We start from the raw sequence: 20,122 nt of genomic DNA on the forward strand, positions 1-20,122 counted from the left end.
GGCAGTAGTTTGGCTGATGATGTATGGTGGCCTTGAGTTGAGGGGAATCACATCTCATTCCTGTGTTATGTGCAGTGAACCAGGTTTTCTGTGTGTACCAGCCCTAGTAGGAGATTTTCACCTGCCTCTGAAATCTCAGGTACAAGAGGGATTCGACACTGATGGGATGACCTAGTATGCAAATGATTACATTCCTGACCTGGAAACTCCTCTTGTTTCTCCTTTGTTCTGCATTTGGGATGAAAACAATGAAAGCATTTCAGCAGAGTCAGTACAACCTACCCTGGTGGGAAATACCTTTAAAGGGTCCCTTTTGCTGGTGCTGCAAGGCTGAAGACAGCTCAGGAAATAAAGAATCTTGGTCAAATTCAGGAACTGCACCCATTGCCACCGCCAATAACTGGCGTATTGTCCTTCTGAGTAGTTCTAATGGAAATCTTGGCTAGTAGTGGGAGTGTTGATCTGTTAATTACCAGAGCATACACCAGGCCTCAATTGTTAGATGATTCTGTGGACAATTTCTGCTCAAGTTATAGATTGACGCTGCATGTGCAACATTGAGTAGTATATTCAGGTAGAAAGAAAATAATGAATTCCACACAAAGAAGCAAGAAACTAAACTGTTTAGATAACCTTAGGCTTTTTCTGCTAAAATAATCAATACAGTTAGCTTGGAAAGTACCCACATTGTCAGCAGAGTGAGGCTGCAAAGCCACGAAGAAACCAATGTGAGTGACCAAAACAGTTTCATTTCCTTTTTTTTTTTTTTTTTGCTTATTTTTTAAATAATTCTAAATGTTTCAGTGTAGTTTGCACCTATCTCTTAAGGTACCTTTGCCTGTGAAGTTTAATCTTATTTTCATCTCAAATGTTGGTTCACAGTCCCCTGCATCCAAAATGCTACAGCCCTGTGAGCTGCCATCTCTTTTGATGCTATCTGTAATTAGACCACAGAAAACCTGGCATGGAAAAGACTGTGTCAACTTGCAGTTTCCCAGCATGGGTAGTTTATTCTCTGTATTCCATTCACAGGTTTCATGTCCTTACCCTGACAGCCAACATGGGTGCTAATTAGCAGCTACACTCCTCCTGGCAGGTTGTGTGGGCACCCTTCAAGGAGCACTTGACATGAATTTAATTCGTATCACAGATTAACTCCTTTGTTTTTAGCATTGCAAAAACACCATCCAGGTAGCTCTCGGACCCCAGCACATGGAAGAGGAAAAAGCACTCCCAGCAGTGTAGAAAATGTAATTAGGTGTGATGGCATTAATAGGCCTCAATGACCATGACCAGCCTCACCTGGGGACCCACAGCCACACTCTTCTGGGTCTGAGTGCTCCATTTAAGCACACACCAGTGGTTTCAGCCTATCTCCAAGATATGCTGTGTGTGGACCCATGCTACAGCCTTGTCTCTGTCTTCTTTTGTTCTTGTGCAGATTCCTTCTATGGCCTCTGGACTTATGTATTGCCTTTCTTTATCTGGGACTGTGATAGACCCCACTAATGCTGTGGTCTTTCTCAGCTCCCAGCTTGCATTCTGTTGCCTTCTGCTCTTGCTGCTCCCTGATAGCAAAACAGAGAGAAGTAGGGAGGAAGGAATGACTAAAACATCACAAGGAACACTGGAGAAGCTGCCACGAAGGAGTGAGAGAGCAAGGAAAAAAACCTATCCTTCTGTGCCAGCAGCAAGGATGAGATGTATTTGGCAGTCTTCATTGCACAGGATGGGCAGGAGGAAATTGTGGAACTACATGTGGCTTTCGTATCCCTCAGGTAAGCATCCCAGCAGAAGAAAGGATGTCCACACCTACCTCTTACTTCAGCAGTCAGTTGGATGCAGTCAGGGCTAGCCAAGGACAGCAGTGGTTTGTACTATGGATCCATCTTTGATTCTTGTCTAAGGATGCAGGAGAGTCCCAGGCAGGAACTTTGAAATATCTGACCTAGGGGTCCGTCTCTGGGTGTATCCAGGGCCACTTTTGCAGTAAGAGTGCTAACAGCAGTTTAGATGATTTAATATCTCATTCTGCCCAGCCTGAGAGACTAGGAACATGCTCCTGGTTTCCTTGGAGTCATTCCTACCTGCCTGGTAGAAGGCTGCACTGTGTTATCTTTAGCAGTATAGGTATACCCTTAAGGTTGTGATGGCATTCAGAAATAATTCTGATTAATGGAGGAGGAAAAACACCAGAGCAAGGAGTTTTTTTGAAGTAAATAACAAAGTATTCTAATATTTGGAGGCAGTTTGTTCCCTGGGTGTTTTAAAGCTTATGCTGCAGAGAGGAGATGCCACTTGCTGCAGATTCTGTTTCTTTTATTTTTTTTTGTCTTGGGATGGGAATAAAGACAGAAGTAGTCAGTAAAATAAGTATCTACAGACACTGAAGAGTCAGGAAACAGTGATATCACCTCCCTTTGCATACTTTGTATGCCAAATGACTACCAGTGCTTGTCAGCCTTGCCGAGTATCAGGGACTGTAGCAGACTGTATGCTTCAGACATACGGAGAGCCAGCTGGGCTGCCCCATAAGGCAGTGCCTTTCTTCGGAGCTGCTGAGCCATCTACATACCCCAGCATGAATAGCGGGTTTTGAAAGCCAAGCTGGAGCCCCCCCAACAAAGCCCGGAGAAGGGAGTTCAAATCCCCCGTGGAGGTTTCTCAAGCTCATCTTGCTGTGTTGCCAACCTGGAGCCTGCACAGAGTTGCATCAGCCCAGGTGGAATGCTGTGTGAAACAGCTCTGCATGCTGTGGGGAGTAAAACTTGAGAGTTTTACTGAGCCAGAAACCTTATATTTCGCCATAGGGGACCAGGGATGTGCATACCGAGGTGTTGGATGATGATGTAATCTATAAAACTCTCATGCAAAGAGGTGTTTCTCTGTAAAGAATGAGGTGATTCTAAACAATGGGAGATTAATCACTCCTCCTCCCCTTTCCTCCCACTTACCTCGAGGTTCATTAGGTCTCAGGAAGGTTTTAATTCTATGTGTACATGACAAAAATTGACAAGCGTTTTACTTGACTGGCAACTAGGTCATGTTAATATCTGTATCACAATCAACACTCATTAGTCCAAAACAGCAGAAACAATGCATCCTTCTGGGAAAGGAGGATATTTATCAAGTTAGGAGGCTTTTATGGATGATTATCTTACAGCTGTAGATACAGGTCGTCCTTGCTTCCACTTGAAAACTGGTGTCCCTTGGCATTCCTCTGACTTGAGTGATCTCAGCTTTATGTCCCGAACTGCTTCCTTCAAGGAGAATTTCCATAACAGCTTTAGGGTGAGAATTTCAAAATTAGTTCATCCAAACTGAGGTGATTAGTGTTGAAATAATGTCTCACTCCAGTTCAAAGCCCCCGCGGCTGACCCGGATTGGGTTTATTCCAGTCTGGGCACGCTTTGTGTCTGGAGTTATTTACTGTGAAACTGTTAGGGACTGGACCTTCCCATGCAGAGTAAGAGGCTGTGATTCACCCTCAGTCATATATTGATCAGATTTTAATTCTTTTTCGTGGCAAATGCTCCTGAGGATCTATTTCTGTTGAAAAGAGATTGGGTGGTGGCTGCTTTTTATGGGTTAACTGTTAAATTCTTTTATTCATCTGCTGGTGCTTCAAGTGATGTTCATCTGTACAGAGAACTGGGAAAATCATATGGGATTTAAGGGATCAAATCAACTAAAGTAAAAATAAAGACTGGGGAGGAAACAGATTTGATTTAAAAGTTTGAACTAAGATAAAACTTAAAGACTGGAAATGTGGAAGTAGGAAAGTAGGGGAAATACTCAAGTACAATCTTTCTCTATTTCTTACCTGGTGTGTTTGAAAAATAAAAATAGGGGGGTTCAAAATTTTAAGCTTCTGGTTTTTTATACTATTGATAACTAAAGTTAGAGCTAGCTTAGAACATAAAAATCTTTAAATGGAGTAAAGTAGTTTATAATGACTGATTTTTTTTTTTAATTTTTTTTTTAATTTTTTTTTTTTTTGCAAAAGACTATCTGTTCTTTCCTCCCAGTTTACCGAAACAGGCATCAAAACTCAGCCTTTCCTCTGCAGATTAAACTAACTAGAAGCAATATTTCACTCTGCCTATTCCAAAGGTGATTCCACTAGTAACAGCTTCCATGGGGGGGTGTAGTGAATTTTAAACACTCCATCCTCTTTCTGTGAAAGATGCTGTTGAAATGTATTACAAGCTGTTATCAAGTTTACAAAAAATATTCACTCTGAAGTTATGGTATTTTATGCCAACTTTCAGCTTAGACTAAACTTTTATAGACAGGATATAAACTCCTGAATATAGGGTCTTTGTAATAGAAAACTTGCCTGACTATAGGGTCAGGAGGAGCAATGGTATAATGCAATTTATAGCCTGCTCAGCTTGGATTTACACTTCATCACAGTACAATATCAGGAGCAGATGTTACAATGACAGTCCATCCTTTTTTGTTGCTGTGTAAAAACAACAAATAATATGGTCCTAAAACAGAGCTGCTGTTTTCTTAATGGGAGAGCAGGGTAACTCATGTTTCCCAGAAGTATTTTTACAAGCATAGCCTTTGCAACAGCAACACCTCAGATACCCTCAAGCCCCATCAAATACAGTGCCATTGACAGTAAATCCTCTGATTTTAACCTGTGGAATTAGAGACTAGAAGCACAAGAAAATCAAAGGCTGAGCTCTCTTGAGACAGAGATCAAGCTATGGGGGCTCAAGAAGCCCATGGGAAGAAGCCTATTTTAGAGATTATAGATGGGGCATTTGCCATGGGTGGGATCACTGAGGTTGGAAAGGGAGTAGTCTACTCTAACATTCTGCTCAAAGCAGGGCCAGCAGAGGAATAAAGTCAGTTTTTATAATTGGAGCATGCAAATAAGTTATACCTCTGTTAATCCGCAAGAATATTGCGGTGCCTGCTCAGTGCCCAAATCAACCAGTTCAATGACAAATATGTCACCCTCATGTTACCTGAATAGAGAACTTTTCCCTGGATCACAGTACAACGTGCATGTAACAGATAAATTGTCTCCTTGCAACCTTCCACCCACTTTCTTTTTACTTTGCTAGTAGAACAAAAGTGAGCAGTTGCTTTAAGGCAACTGCTTTAAGGCAATTTAATAACTATAAAATCACTTTATTTTAAACCTTGGATGTTGTGTATGGGCTCCTTTGGGAAAAACTAATAAATATTAAAGGTTGGATCCAATCTGGCAGAGTTTGTCCTGTGAAAGATCATTGGAACCAGATGGTTTTTTTGTTCCGTGCTTGTGCAGAGTCTGCTGTGGGGAGGGAGAATTCAAACACAGAGCTCCCAGACATTACTGGAAATCAAATAATGATATCAGGAAAGTCTCCCAGTAATTTTCCAAGAACAGGTTTTATGAGATTACTGACTACAGAAAATCACGCATGTGATTATTTGTGTCTTTATTTTTTGTTGCTGTCTGTCTTAAAGTCTACAAGGTTGAGGGAAGACCAGTCTCCTTGCACCACATCTTTGTGGCTCTGTAGATCCTTTCCAGCCTTCAGAACTATATCTCTTGCCATCTACCCTCTTATAACTCTGAGGAGAGGATAGTGTTGATAATATTAGCAAAGAAATGCAGTGTAGGGTGAGACTGAAACTTTCCAACAATTCAGCTGGTGCCCACTGTTGTGGTGTCATTAACTATATAGTTGCTGGTGGTAGAGAGAAAACAATGAGATATTTTAAATACATTCTACTCTCTTTAGTTAGCCCCAGCTGCAAGAAACGCTGTGAACTACCAGTGAACCCTGTCTGAAAGTTAATGCCTGTCATTTCATGCTTTTGGGCAGGTTCCCTGGTGTTTCCTAATGGTGCTCCTGGACTTGAAGATGCTGGATAATCCATGCAGTGAAAAGGGCACTGATGGTGTCTGTTAGAGTAGGTCAGTGAGTGAAAGCACTGAAGGGAGAAGTTCAGACTGTGGCAAGAGAAGGAGACTGAAAATATGCCATGGTTTAATATGCTGATATGTGCCAATGTGTACAAGAAGGAGGGGGTTCAGAGGGGGGTTCAATTGAACATATCCTGGCTATATTGTCAGTGAAATTTGACTTACAAGCTCTGTACAACTAAAACTCCAAAACACTGATGTCTTCTAATATTCAAATGGACACCCAGACTAGCCTTTTGTTATTTGATAAGTCCATGCATTGTATGTTTCTGTCCTTGAAAAGTATTTCACAGGAAAAACCTGTCTGATGCCATTTTTGTGTGTCTGGGTTGCACATGCATAGACATGATTTTCAAGATATTTATTAGAATTTTCTAAGTTTTCTAAGCATTAACTACAGGGGAAGCAAGGACCATAAATGGTTATAATAAGATTTTCTCCTGACTCTATGTAATGGATTGTTGGTCATAAACCAAAACAGCAGAATGGAACTTTATGACATCTATGACACTGTCTAGTAAGCTGGGTGCTAAAGGACAGACGAGAAGCTCTGGTTTTCCCTGTCAGTTCCCCTCACTTTGCTGTTTTTCTTCTCCACAACTACTCTGCTTCCAACCTGACTTCTTACCAAGTCCTCTATGTATGCACAGTTTGTCACTCCATGATAATCTTGATGGAGGCATCAAGGAAATACCAGAATGAAAAAAAAACAAGTAGGATGAGTGGTTAGAAAATTTCTGGAGGATGGGATGACAGGGTGAATCTCACAGGCAGGAATTTTTTTCCCCTCCCGTAATCCTGGGTAACCCAGGACTTTCAATTAGGGCAGATGTGCTTTGTGTTTTCACACATCAATCTTTCATTGGCCTGGTATCAATCATTCACCGGCTTGTGCAAATAACTTCTCCCAAACAATAGTCTCCTGTCAGAAACAGGCACTGTCATCTGCAAACCTGTTTGAATATTTCATTGTTACCAGATGATGCTTTTTGTTGAGGGTTTTTTTGTGTATTTTCTGGATGACATGGCAATATAATCCCTGTAGTCCTTGCCTTAATGAAGCTGGAAGACCAAGGTAAAGCCAGACAGTGACTGGGGCTGTATCCTAGAAACCTTTTCTCTGTAGTCTATGCAGGGAGGAACAAAGGTAGCTGCAAACAGGGAGACAGGGAGCCCTTATTCACTGCTTGTTTGGCTCCAGTCTGGTCAGATTCAACCCAGTTGATGCTAAGAGTGGTCAGAGCAATGTCGAGGTCATCCTCAATAGCCAGACATTCAGCAGACAGTGGCAGGAGCACTTACAGATGAGATATATAAGAGTCTTGTTTTTATCTGAAAACATTTCAAATCCTGCTGCCTGCTCTCTTAGTTTGGGAGATTCACTAATTAATACATATCACAGGCAGGTACTGATAATTCTTCTTGGCCTTCACTTAAGCGGTATGCTCTGATCCCATTAACTAGAAGGGCTCAGCACAAGGTCAATCTACTGGTGTGGTGTGGAGAGGGGCTTCTAGTTTTGTTAGTGGAGTTCTTGGCTGGCATTGTCAAACTTGGCTAGCTGGTTTCATAAAACCAACTTATACACATACAAAGCTTACTTTGGATACTTATTCTTTCAGGAAAGTATTAATTCATAGGTTACAGTTCAAGAAGTTTTCAGATTAGTTATTTTCTGAAGGTGCTATTGAAAACTCTATGTGCATGGTCCCTCAGAGGTCAGATTGGCCCAAGTCTAGGTCAGCATGAATGAGTAGGGCTTATGTGGGGAGAAGCAAAGCATATAACTGAGGGGAGTCCCGGTGAAAACTGACCTACCCAACAACTTCTGAAAGGAAGGGCTGGCCAGCTGTGGGAAACTGCAGTAAGTTGGCTGATCTGAGTACTTGAAAACTAGATCTACGCAGAAAGTACATCACTGATGTAATAAACAGTAAATGCCTGTGAACTGGGATAACTCATGCCTGGCTTGGACAGTACAGTGTTTACTCAGTAAAGAAAACATGGTACCTGTAATGGAAGTGCATCTCTGATAAGGTCACCAATGAGTTTTTATTCCTAATAAAACAGATATGACCATTACTTTCTCTGATGGTAAATAGCTTCTGCAGGAACAGTGCTTACTTGACCCATGTCTTTTCAAAAGTGCATCAATAGATTAAAACTACAAATTAACACCATGTTCCTATGTTCCTGTGGTCTCAGATTTCCCCCTCAATATACACACAATAGCTCCTGCAAATGTATATTGAACTTTTTGTCTTTGTGCTCTCTCACCAGGTTTCTAAATGCTATGTTCTAACAGTAGAAAAGACTTTGAAATCAATCGCTGAAATGTAGCTCAGTTTATGGTTCATAAAGGGCTTTGGGAAACCATTTTGTATAGAAAGTGTAAGATAAATATAGGCACCATATTCATTCCCTTTTCTTAGTTTTGAAATTATCCTATTAAGCTGGCAAACCTGTCAAATATGTAACTTAACTTACTGAAGCCCTACCTACCAAGAGGCACTTAAGTGGATGCTTAAAATTAAGCATGTGATTTAATCCTGCCTTACACAGCTCTTAAACACAGGCATAAGTCTCACTGGAGTCAAGGCAAGCACATTAAAGCTAAGTGTATGCCAAGCACTTTGTTAAATCAAAACCTAACTCTGGTTATTTTCATATCCCCTCCTAATTCTGAAAAACAACAAGTATGCTACAAGAGGTAGTGACATCTCAACTTCTGCCCCCATTAAATAAGTTAAAAAATCATGAATCTTAAAGCAATTGCATTGCCATCATACTACTTTTCTTGTATGATTAATCCAGAGTTTGATATGTCTTTCTATAGGACTAATATCTTAACAGCAAGGTAATAGGTAGTATGACATTTAATCTCTTTGATTAAATTCCATACTAAAAATGTCCCATAAATAAAAGAAACAATTGAGGCAATCATAAATTATCTTCAATGTTGCAAAGTGATGGATTTAGTGGTTACAGAGGGTAAAATCTCATGAGCTTATTAAAAGCTATAAGGGTTTTTTCCTTGCACAGCCCTAAAAGACGTTGTGGCCTACGGCAGGTTTTCTCACATTGCTTTCATTTAATCAGCTGAAACCTTAAGAGGAAATAGGACATGCTGTATATATATGCCCATTTCATTTTCCAGTAGAGATGACCAGATCCAAATAGGGTTCTTAGGTCTTAGGTGCTTTCTGTGGGCTCAGTACTATGTTCCTAATGGAAGAGAGTGTGGTTTTTGGTTAATAGCCAGAATCAAATTCTTTCAAGGTCTGAGTCCACTTTTCATCTCTGGCACTGACCTCCACTGTGACCTTGGGCAAGTCGCAGAAAGCCAAATTTTCAAGAGCTCGGTATCAACCACCAGAGCCAGCTCAAAATGTATCCCACAGCCATACTGCCAAATTAATATGGTTTGGATGCAGCCCAGCAAACTGTGCTCTTCTGAGTAATTGCCTAAAAGCATCTACAAGGGAGCTGCTTATCCAAGTCTCTCTGAAAACTACATGCAGGTGTAGTTCCCAAACCTTTCAAGGCTCCACTGTACTACTGAAATGCACCAGAAGGATTCATTTCACCCTTTCCAAAATGAGCAAGAAGTTGTACCCAGGGCTTCACTTAATGTAAAGTGATATCATTTTCCTATTCAATTAGAAAATCCTTTTTATTGCAGTTTTTACTCTTCTGTTGAACTGTAGCAGGTAGAAAAGTTAAGTGACAAGGTCAATAAAGAGGACAAGACTTTCATCCACGTTGCTGGGGATTTCAAGGGCCATCATAAGAACTTTGCTAGCTCCTGAAATCTGTGCTGTCCCTTTGACTCCTTGCAACAAACTGTCACAGCCATGAAACCCATCCTCCAACAAGAATGACACAGATGCACAGGCTGCACTGTACCTCTACTGATCTGCATTGTCCCCAAGGTTAAGGATGGACAAGAGGCTGCTATACTGTCTGACAGTGCTAAGGAGAAAACAAAAAAAAAGCTAGCCCATTCATGAGATTAAGGATTCAAATTAAAGGCTTTCTGTAAAGATGCATTTTTAATATAAAAGACTGCCAGCAGAGAAGTCCCCTATGGTGCAGTTTGTAGGATCTTGTAAGAGTTTAGTAAGATTAAGTTAATGTAAATTCCTTGAGAAGTATCTGCACAACCCACACTGAGGTTTTGCTGCACATTTCACCAGATTAAGTGTTGCATTTCAGTATTAAACATTGTTCAAGTACCCATGAAAACAACAGAGCTGACAGTGCTAGGAGCACCAGACATCCTACTGGGGAACGATGGTGGGAAGCCTTATTCCACATGGCAAGGGTATTCTGCAAGGATAGGCATAAGTGGTTTTGCTGTAGGTCTTTGCCATCAGCAGAGAGCAAGAAACTTCTACTTTAACCTTGTCAAAAATAAAAAGAGATAGAGAGAGAAAGAAAAAAGTTGCCCATACTGACCAAGAAATTTCATTTCTGTCTGAAGAGCTACCTTCAGCCTCTGTCCCTTAAATCGTGAGAGCCCTATTTTAGTAAAGATTCGTGGAGGGCAGAAGCTTGATGACAGACCCTGATAAATCAATCAGATCTTGGATTGCTTTTTTAAAACTTCAGCCTGTTTTCCTGAAATCTGTTATTAAGCATGCCCTGTTCTGACCAGTTCCTTTCACAATGACCTCCAACATTGTTTTGCTGGAGAAGCTATAAAAGGAGAATGGGCACAGTGCCAGGGACCTTTAAAAAAATGCCTTACAAGTAAACAGGCTACAGAGAATGGCAAGGCCTCCAGACAGTGCAAGAGACATCAGAGTGGCCCAGGAATGTGTCAAAAACACCTGTTAGTGGAGATCTGATAATGCTTTGTGTGGATTAGAAGTGAATGCATCCCAAAGGGATCAAAAAGGGAGGAAAATCACAACTTAGCTTCCCTGTACTTTGTTTCTTCGGGTACCACCATACTGTAACTGGTTTATCACAGACTGGTTCAGTGCGATTCTGGATTACTGCAGAAACTTCACAGCAAGCCTCTAGAAATGTGGATTCTTCCTACAACCCTGCCAAACACTTCTATCACATGTAGGTCTGAGAGTCCCAGGCTGCAGCTGGGGATGGAGATATGTTTTGCATTTGGTAATGTTGATCTGTTTTACCTATTCTTACAAACTGAAGCAATGTGTGTAATGTAGGATGTCTATTTTATCATCTTCACTCTGTTTACTTGCAGCCTGAGTTCAAAAGTCCTACCACTTAGGGTTCTTTGAAATGCCCCAGGGTGTCTAAGACATCCTTGTGGGCCTGGAAGATGTGACCCAGGACACAAGGCTACCCAAATCCTTCAGAAGTGGTGTGTGGAGCGCAGGAGGGTGGTAACTAGGAGACCTCCAGTGACATTTTAGGCACTTGAATCCTATTCTTACTGATTGCAGGGAGGGCTCAGACACCTAGCACACATCTGGAGACTTGCATGTAGAAACCAAATGTAGGTGCCTCTCTCTGGGAGGCTGAATCATTTGTCTGCGCACAAGCTCCCCATTAGTCCCACCTATGGTTTTTCAGGTATGTTACCAAGCTCCTAGCAGACACTGAGCTCCTTGACAGCATTAATATTCCTGGGAAACCCATGAAACTCATCAAGCAGGGAAAAAAGTCTCATTGAAACTTGGGAAGCAAACTCTTGATTTTGAAATTTGTAATTACATTTTAGTTTACTATGAAAGCTACCTCAAAATACAAATTCAGAAGTTACCCTATAGGAATATTTTTTAGATTTTCACACACGTAAAAAAAAAGAAACACTTTTCATTATGACTGAATTTGATTCAAAACTCAGTTGTCCATAGTGAGAGGAAATTCATGGTTTTTACCACCTCCTTTGATATTTAGGCTGATTGTGCTCCAGGCAACAACTAATAGGATTTAGGGGGAACTGGTAGCTACCAGGACAATTTCAGAAGTTTGTGACATGACCTGAAGAAATGATTGATTTGCACAATCCCTTGACAAGGAAGATATGTCATGTACAAGGAAGAAAGCAGCCTGGCATCTGAGGTCAATTGACCAATGTTCCCACAGTGCAGAGATGGGGTAGGCTTAGCTGTGCAGAGCAAATGAAGCAGTTTCTTTAACAACAGGCAATCAGCCCTGTCTTCTTTGAAGCCAAGGGAATTCTTCCATTGTTTTCAATGTGTTCTGATTTATATGATAAGGAAAGTACCCATCTCAGGCAATTGAGTGCAGTTGCTCAATTCAGACTAAAGTTAAACATGTCTGACTCCTTGGAAGGTAAGAGTTTAGAGTAGAGTGAGCCAGAGGAAGAAAAAATTTGATGCAACTAAGCCTTGAATTCTTTTGTTTGTTTGTTTTATTGTTGTTGTTCTATTTGCATTTGTTGTAGTTCCTTTTCTCCAAATAGACCATCATTTCCTGGTAATCATGAATTGCAGCTGTAAGTATAGTCCTTGCAGCAAATGCAGTATTCCTTTTCCATTACTCACTTTCACTCTCCCTGTGTACTTCTTATATCTTCATGCCATATGTGTCCAGTTTTATGCCCACATGCACTTTTAACAAGTGAATTTCCAAAGTTTGTGTGGATGAGTATTTACAGGAGCTTCCTTGTTTACCCTTACTCTTTGTACATCTATTTGAGCCTGGTGCCCAAGCCTGGTGCCAAGAGCATCAGCATTCACAAACATCACTGGCAAATGAAACTGCTCAGCATCACCTTTTTTTTTCCCCAAAATTTTGTTTCTGAAACATATTTCATCCAAGAAAACTGCCATAGTCATAAGGGCTATCACTAGGGTCAACCTGAAGCAGAGGGTTAGTGCTTTAGCATGTAGACTCTGAGCTTGTATTGGTATTTAGTGTTGGGTTAGAGGTTATTCTTTCTAGGGTTTTAGGGATTTTTCTTTTTCTTTCCTAAAGTACTGCAGAGGTGTATCTCAGCTCTTAAGTACTGAAGAGCTGTTCAGAGTATCAGCCTGCATATTTATTTGCTTTTTCTTGTAGAAGCCCTTTAATTTAGTTGTAGCAGATTTAGAAAATGAGCTGTAAAACAGAAGTCAGAACAGGGAGTTCTGGCATTGTTGGCAGTGTCCTGCTTGAGCTGGAGGCTTGAAGAATGGGTGAAAGCCCTGGATATGCTGCCACATACATCGTTCAACAACTAAGCAGAACAAGAATTCAAAAGAGGGATTGAGCTACAGAGTAAGCGATTTACTGGATGTATTTCAGTGGACCAGGATATAGGATTTGATAGCATCCTGGGATTGACCCCAACAGTGTAGACAGCCTTGAGGACAAACAGTATTTCTGTGTGTTTGCAAATACCCTGGAGCAGTAGACTCTAGTCACAGCCAAGGGGGTTTTTAGGGTTGACAATACATATTGATAATACTTGGCATTTATCTGCCAAATTGAGAATTACTGGTGCTGGACTCTTTGTCTGTTTAGTTAATGAGAGAACAGAAGTAACACAATCTGATTTCCCCAGCCATTCACACCTTCTCAGTGAAGCCTGTGCTTCTAATGCTCCTGGTCCCACTGCTGTGTAGGCTTTCTTTAAGCTATCAAGTTCATATGATAAATAGGTTTGAGGAAATCTCTTCATTTCAGTGGATCCCATGAGCAAAAGAAGTAGGGCTGAATAGATGAAATAAAGTATTAGTTCTGAATTATTTACTCAGCTCCACTTATTTGTTCTCATTTACTTCCTCTTTACATAAACTGGATCATTCATCTTCTCTTCCTTCCTTAAAAGATATTTCAAAAGTTTTTTAAGCACTTTGCACACATCAAATGCCATTAGATACTACCTCCAGTGTGGCATTCCTTCAGTCAGGTAGCCTTAAATCCCTTCCTTACTCCTCATGCTTTGCAAAATAAGACACTTTTGTTCTTACATAATTATCTGGCAGAAAGATTCAGGAAAAAAAGTAGGGGGGGAAAGACACTTTAGAACTCTGAGTAGTGAATTGTTTGAGCCTTTACATCAGTTCCTTTTAACTGCTCTGTGGTTAACTTCCCAAATTGCTTTCAGTGACTAGTGCTGGATGTTAGTTTAATGGGTCACAGTCACTGATTGGATCGTAAATACAGCAATCTCATCACTGATGCTTAAAAAAATCCTCGGAGCTATTCAAGAGGAAGCTAAAACTCAGCACAGCAACACAACATAGTGTGTTTCCCTTGGCTTTCCCTTACCGAGAGAGCCTTTCCTGACCTTGCTGCATTTCCCCTATGCTGAAAAGGGTGGTTATTCCCTCAGGAAATCCAGATGTTATAATATCTTAAGACAAATTCTATTTCCCTTTTTTTTATCGGAAGGAAGGGGGAGCAGGGCTGAGGCTATCAGTGCAGGTCATTGGAATGACCTAGAATTATTTTAGAATCGTGAACTCATCAGTTTTGCCAGATGTCAGTGACATTTCTGTTGTATGGCAGTCTGGTACATTGGCCTGAATTGCTAAGGGAAGAGGCTATATGAGAGCAACTTCATTATTGGAGTGCTTTATTGAAGTCTTTGAGGGGTAACTAAGAAGCTATTTACTTTGACCTTTACAGCCCTGGCCTGAGGCTCACAACAACATGGTAACATTCATCGCCAGTAAAGCTCTGAAGAGATATTTCACACTGCAGGAGGTGGGAAGAAGGCATACTATTACAGCAATGGCCTGAAAGATTTCCAGGTACAGAGATTCAGTGTGCACCAGTATCTGGGGGCTGTTTTCAGCCCTACTTGTACACCTTGCTCCTGCTCTGACTAGGTGCCAGGTTGCCATGTGCTGCAATGGAGACACCTGCTTATTTAAACTTTTAAGATTGGTGATGCAGACACTTGCCATATCTCACAGTCTCCAGGACTAGGGTGGACAATTTCGTGGTAAGGAAAGGAAGCATAAAGATAGGACTGAGGGCAACTGAGCCCTTCTTGCAGGCAGAGAGCAGAGACCCAACTTCCAAAGTGAGCAGAAGATCAGACCTAGGGATGTGCCAGAATAAAGCCTGACCAGCTGCAGGCAAGTACATACCATGAATCAGGTCCCGAAAATCATGAGGTTTTGAAATAAGATTGGGTATTTTTATTTGCTTAACGGTTCTGACAGGCCTCCTGTTGAGCTAACACAGAAAATAAGCCTGCAGTGTCAAATAAAATAGTGGTCCTTTCTAACCCACCAACAAGGTCATCTTGTACAGGAAGTTCACCCCTTTTTCCTGCTAAGATCACTAAATGATTATCCTTTCTCGGATTCTCTCTGGCAGATGGGTGTTTTTTGTTCCTGCTTTGCTCTTTCTATGTCACCAGAACTTTCTAGAAATGACGGTCAATATGGTCTGAGGAGACATGAAAGAACTTCCCCTGCTTGTGGTATTTTCTTTGGTAGCCAGAGCACAGCACTCTCATACTAATTTTTGTTTTATTCCAGGGAGTCTGTTCTGGGAGAGGCATAGAAGGAGAGAAAAAACCTTTACCCATGTGGGTTGGAAGGAAGGAAATGTACTGAGCGGGACCTCTGTGGTTGGTCCTTGGAGTCCTGTTGCTGCATATGTAGAATTGAAAAGCCCACTTGTTCCTTCACTTGGTGGGGCCATAGTAAATCCATGGGAGGCCTCTGGAGATGTGGAAATTGGACTAGATTGCCCCCTTGCTTGCCAAGACATCAGCTTTCCACCAGAGCTTTTCCCTTCCAAGCAGAGCCCTCCTGTGCCTGTCCCTGGGGGATTGTCACTCCAAGGCGCAATTATTTGAACACATAGTGCCTTGGCTGGCATTTCTGTGTTTGAAATTGTTTTGCCAATTCCAGCCATACAAAAAACACACAAGTAGCTTCTGAAAGCAAATCCTTTCTGGCTTCCTTTCATTTGCATTTTACTTTGACTTGTAACTTTTATTGTATTTGATGACATTCTTACAGCTTCTTTTTACAGCTGAAAAAATGAACTTTAAAAATAAGTGAAAATCAAAGCTTTTTTGGCTCAAGAGTGGGGGCTTTAAAATAAAAGTGTTTCAAGACACAAAATCCAGAATGTGAGTAGTACCAGCTGAGCTGGATATCTAATGCTCTTTCTTTCTCATAATGGGTTTGCTCAGGAGCATTCATTGTATCAAGTACTTGAATTTAAATTTTACCTTAAAAAAATGTGAATTTTTAAATGAAACATAATTTCCAGGGACAGGTCTATGGCATGTGTCAGAAAGAACAAACCAGAATGTGTATATTTTTACCATATTTACTGTTCTTAGAACTTTCTGGGGAGAAAAAAAGTTCTTGCCTTTCCTACCAAAGGTAGTTTTCACTCTGTGTGCAGACAGACATTGGAGGGATGCGGTGTAAAAGAAGTATGCTATCCATTTACTGTAACTGTATTTAAAGCTTTCTTATCAATACAAAATTGTAGGATGTTTTCCCATTTCAGAATCTGAGCCAGCCACATTAGCTTTCAGAGAGATTCAGATGAGTTTTCACCCCTTTTAATAGAATGAAAACTTGAGTATAATGTGAGGGGCTCAAGAACTTAAAATTAGTTCACTGTACTTAGGATGAAGCAAATTTCAGATTCAGGATGTGGCTACAATTCCAATATAGCTTGACAAAAATTTTTCATCTGAACAGAAATGTAAGACTAAAAGGAAATTCCTGGATGACAAAGTTTAGTCCCCTGCTAATACCTGCATGATACAATAAAAAAAAAAATTACTTTAAAGGGACTTTTATTAAAAATTAGATTGGTGCTTAGTAAAAAGGAAAAGACTGAAAGCTTTTAGGTACTGGCACAGATAGACAGACAAGCCTTAAAACAGGAAAAAACAGCCTTAGTGATCTTCTGTGTGAAAACAAGGTCACAGAAGTATTGAAGGAGAGCAAGGTGAGCAGATCAGTCGCATGCCCAGCAGAAGCAGATAGGAGCTTCTGCTCTCTTTTATACTAACTGGAGAGGAATAGAGGAGGTGGTATAGGGAAAGATTGTCTGCAGGGATAAAGCATCCTGTAAACCTTGTAATTCTGTGCCTCCTGTGAAGTATGCCAGAATGGCAGCAGAAGCAGCACAACCCAGAATTGATTGACACTTTGCCAAGGAAAGGCGCAAGCACAGCAATGAAAGGGTTGCCATCCATTCCTCACAGCTCAAATGTCACACAGAGATAAAGGTTACCATGAGTAACAAGTCTCATTTCCCAGGGAGAGAGCATGCAGCACCACGGCTCTTCACATATGAAAAGTGGTAGTGGAGCAGTGAGCTGGGTACACACAAGGGCTTTGAGATTAGCAGCAACAACAGAGTTGACTTCCCTGCTGTCACAGTGCCAGTTGTAGAAGTTGCATGCTGTTCCTAACTGATCTCTCAGTAAATCCTGAGGAACATGGAAGATTTTTGAGTCTTTGAATACTTTTTGAAAAATGATGCACCTACAAACAGCAGCCCTTGCTGTGTCACTTCATGGTGCCTTGATCATTCATCAGGACCAAAAGTAGTAGTGGCTTTGCTTTGGGGCTAGGAAAGTTTCTGAAGTCATAAGTGCGATGGAGCCCAGCTTTCCTGGGGATGGCTGAACACCTGCCTGTCCATAGGAAGTGGAGAATGAATTTCTTGTTTTGCTGTGCTTGTGTGTTTGGCTTTTGCTTTACCTAATAAACTGTCAACCCAGTAGCTTTCTCACTTTTCCAGTTCTGTCCCCCATCCCACTGTGGTGCTTAGTTATCAACAGGAATTAAAACCATGAAAAATACCCACCCTTCATTCCCTTCTTCATTCTGCCTTTTTGTCTGTCTACCTATTAATAGAATGATAGGATTAGTGTAATGCTTGATTGACTGCTGGTTGTCAATCAAACCTTGCTGCTTTAACCACCAGTCATCTGGGTAGCAAATTCTCTCATAAGTAGGAGGTGTAACAATTCAGCCTCCAAGGATTTGTCCTTATGGAAGAGGGGACAAAATTGTTATTTCTGATTGAAGTCCTACTTTTAAATCCAGAATATCCCTGTTGGCCACTTGTGATGTGCAGTACACAGCAGCCAATGCTCCCCACCTCTCCAACAGGCTTAGTGGTATTCTTCCTTTCCCAGCTAGGAAGATTGAATTTCTTTCTGTTTTTTATTAGCTTTATCCCCTCAGTAGCCTAATAAACTCTGCAGCTGAATCAGGGGAGGGAAGCAGGCTGTTTCCTCTGCCTTTGCTGCTCGGCAGGAGGCTGCAGTCGCATTCCTGTGTGTGTTGTGCCATCGTGCGGTGATGCTGCCGCACTGCCAGCGGCTCCGCATCCCTGGAACCTGCGCTGATCCCAGCCCGGCCAAACAGCTAATCACCCATCAGTAGTGCCTTCGAGCCTGCCTGCAGCCCTGAGAGCGGCTGCAGCCTCCAAAGTTTCCCATGGACCGCCGCATTAAAAGCTCTTCCAGAGAAATTAGCTACGGGCCAAGGAAGACTTGCTTAAAGTCTTGTGCCTGTTCTGAGTCCCAGAGGAAACAAAAACAACAAATGGGGATTCATTTTTGTTCTACAGAGCTGTCTTGATTTGGGAAAGAAACAAGGAAACAGCATTGGTTTTTAAATATTCATTAGCACTGTCAGTGATCAGCTTTTGTCAGGTCCATTGACAGCTCTCAGGGATGTAGGGCAATATTTTGCACAGTTGTCTCGTGTGCTCTGGCTCATGCTGAGCTCTGGAAAACTTCATCTACTGATTCTTACTGTTTAAGTAATGGCAATGTTAGTGAGGATAAAGACTGTAGAAAATATGTGTCTAATGGTATTCTAAGATATTTTTTGAATTGCATCATGTTTTCCAGTAGACTCCACCAGGGAATAATCTGTCTCATAGACTTGAACCTGCACAGTTTGTCTCGGTTTTCTGTAGAAGTGAAGTTTGCAGGACTGCAAATATCTCTACCATTATTTCCTTCAGTCTGAATTTGTTTGACACACTAGGAGTTTCAAAGACCTGAAATTCCCATACATTTTGCAAAAATAAGAAAAGATCAGAGAGAGTCTAGTAGAGCTTTTACCCAGAATAAGGAGTGGAGCATAAACTGACCCTTGATTAGACATCAAAGTATGCACTTGGGAAAGCAGCTGGAAGACATAAGTCCACAGAATCATCATCTCCTTTTGATGTGCTACTTGCAAAATGACAAGTTTTTCTTCCCTATGCATGCTAGAGTATAGGAACATAACAGACAAAGCAACATAAAGTGAACATCACAGGTGGTTCTCACACTGGTGCAATTTCCTAACGAGTCATTTTATAAGGTCATGACAATGCTCTGAAATTGTTAAAATGGCATCTGGGCTGCCTTTTTGATCTACAGGATTCCGTTATCATTCCTTTTACAGCTTATTGTAGCAAGAAAGCATAGACCCTGAAAATCTATAATCCAATATTTGTTTCTCAGGAATATTTATAATCTTATAAACATACAAAGAAGGAACTCTTCCAGACAATTAATTTGTACTATAAAATTATTTTGTGTAAGGCCAAATACAGATATCCATGTTCCTAATGAAGAACAGTCTTCTGAGTGAGTTGCCACAGTCAAGCCAGCAAAACAATTTTAGAACAAAATTACCTATTACCTATAGGTAGTAGAGGAATTTTTAAATCAATTCAGAAAAAAAAATCCAAAAGCAAGGGCATGAAGAAACCCACATACCAGAAAGAGGTGACACATTACCAAAAGATGGAAAAGGAGCCAACTGTATCAAATCATTCTGCATTGCTTTGATTGCTCTTTATTCATATTCAGCTCTTTTGAACCATTGGTTTGTGAACCATGATATAACAGCAAGAATGTGCCCATACTATATGCAAGCCAAAATATGTTACAACTATACAGCCATACCTATTCCTCTTGGTTACTTTCAACTCTTCCTTATGAAGTTTTTCTTAGAGTCTCTGTTCTCTTTTTATTTTTCCAAGTGACAAGGGGCTAAGGTTTTCATGCCAAATAGCAATTCAATCAAATCCACCTTAACTACTTTTCACTTTTGTTTTATTTCATCTTCTCAATTTCATCTGCCTTTGGCTCCCTGAAACAATTCAGTTTAGCTTGAAGATTTTTTCTTATTATTAATACAATGGCCATTAGATTAATCTCTGCTTAAAATTCATGTCCTTCGCTCTCACCTCTGAGAGACAACCACTGAAAAGCAGCCTCCTCTGATGTGTATTTACTGGCTGCTGAAGGTCACT

Source organism: Chiroxiphia lanceolata, chromosome 7, assembly GCF_009829145.1.
Source record: "Chiroxiphia lanceolata isolate bChiLan1 chromosome 7, bChiLan1.pri, whole genome shotgun sequence".
Lineage (NCBI taxonomy): Eukaryota > Metazoa > Chordata > Aves > Passeriformes > Pipridae > Chiroxiphia > Chiroxiphia lanceolata.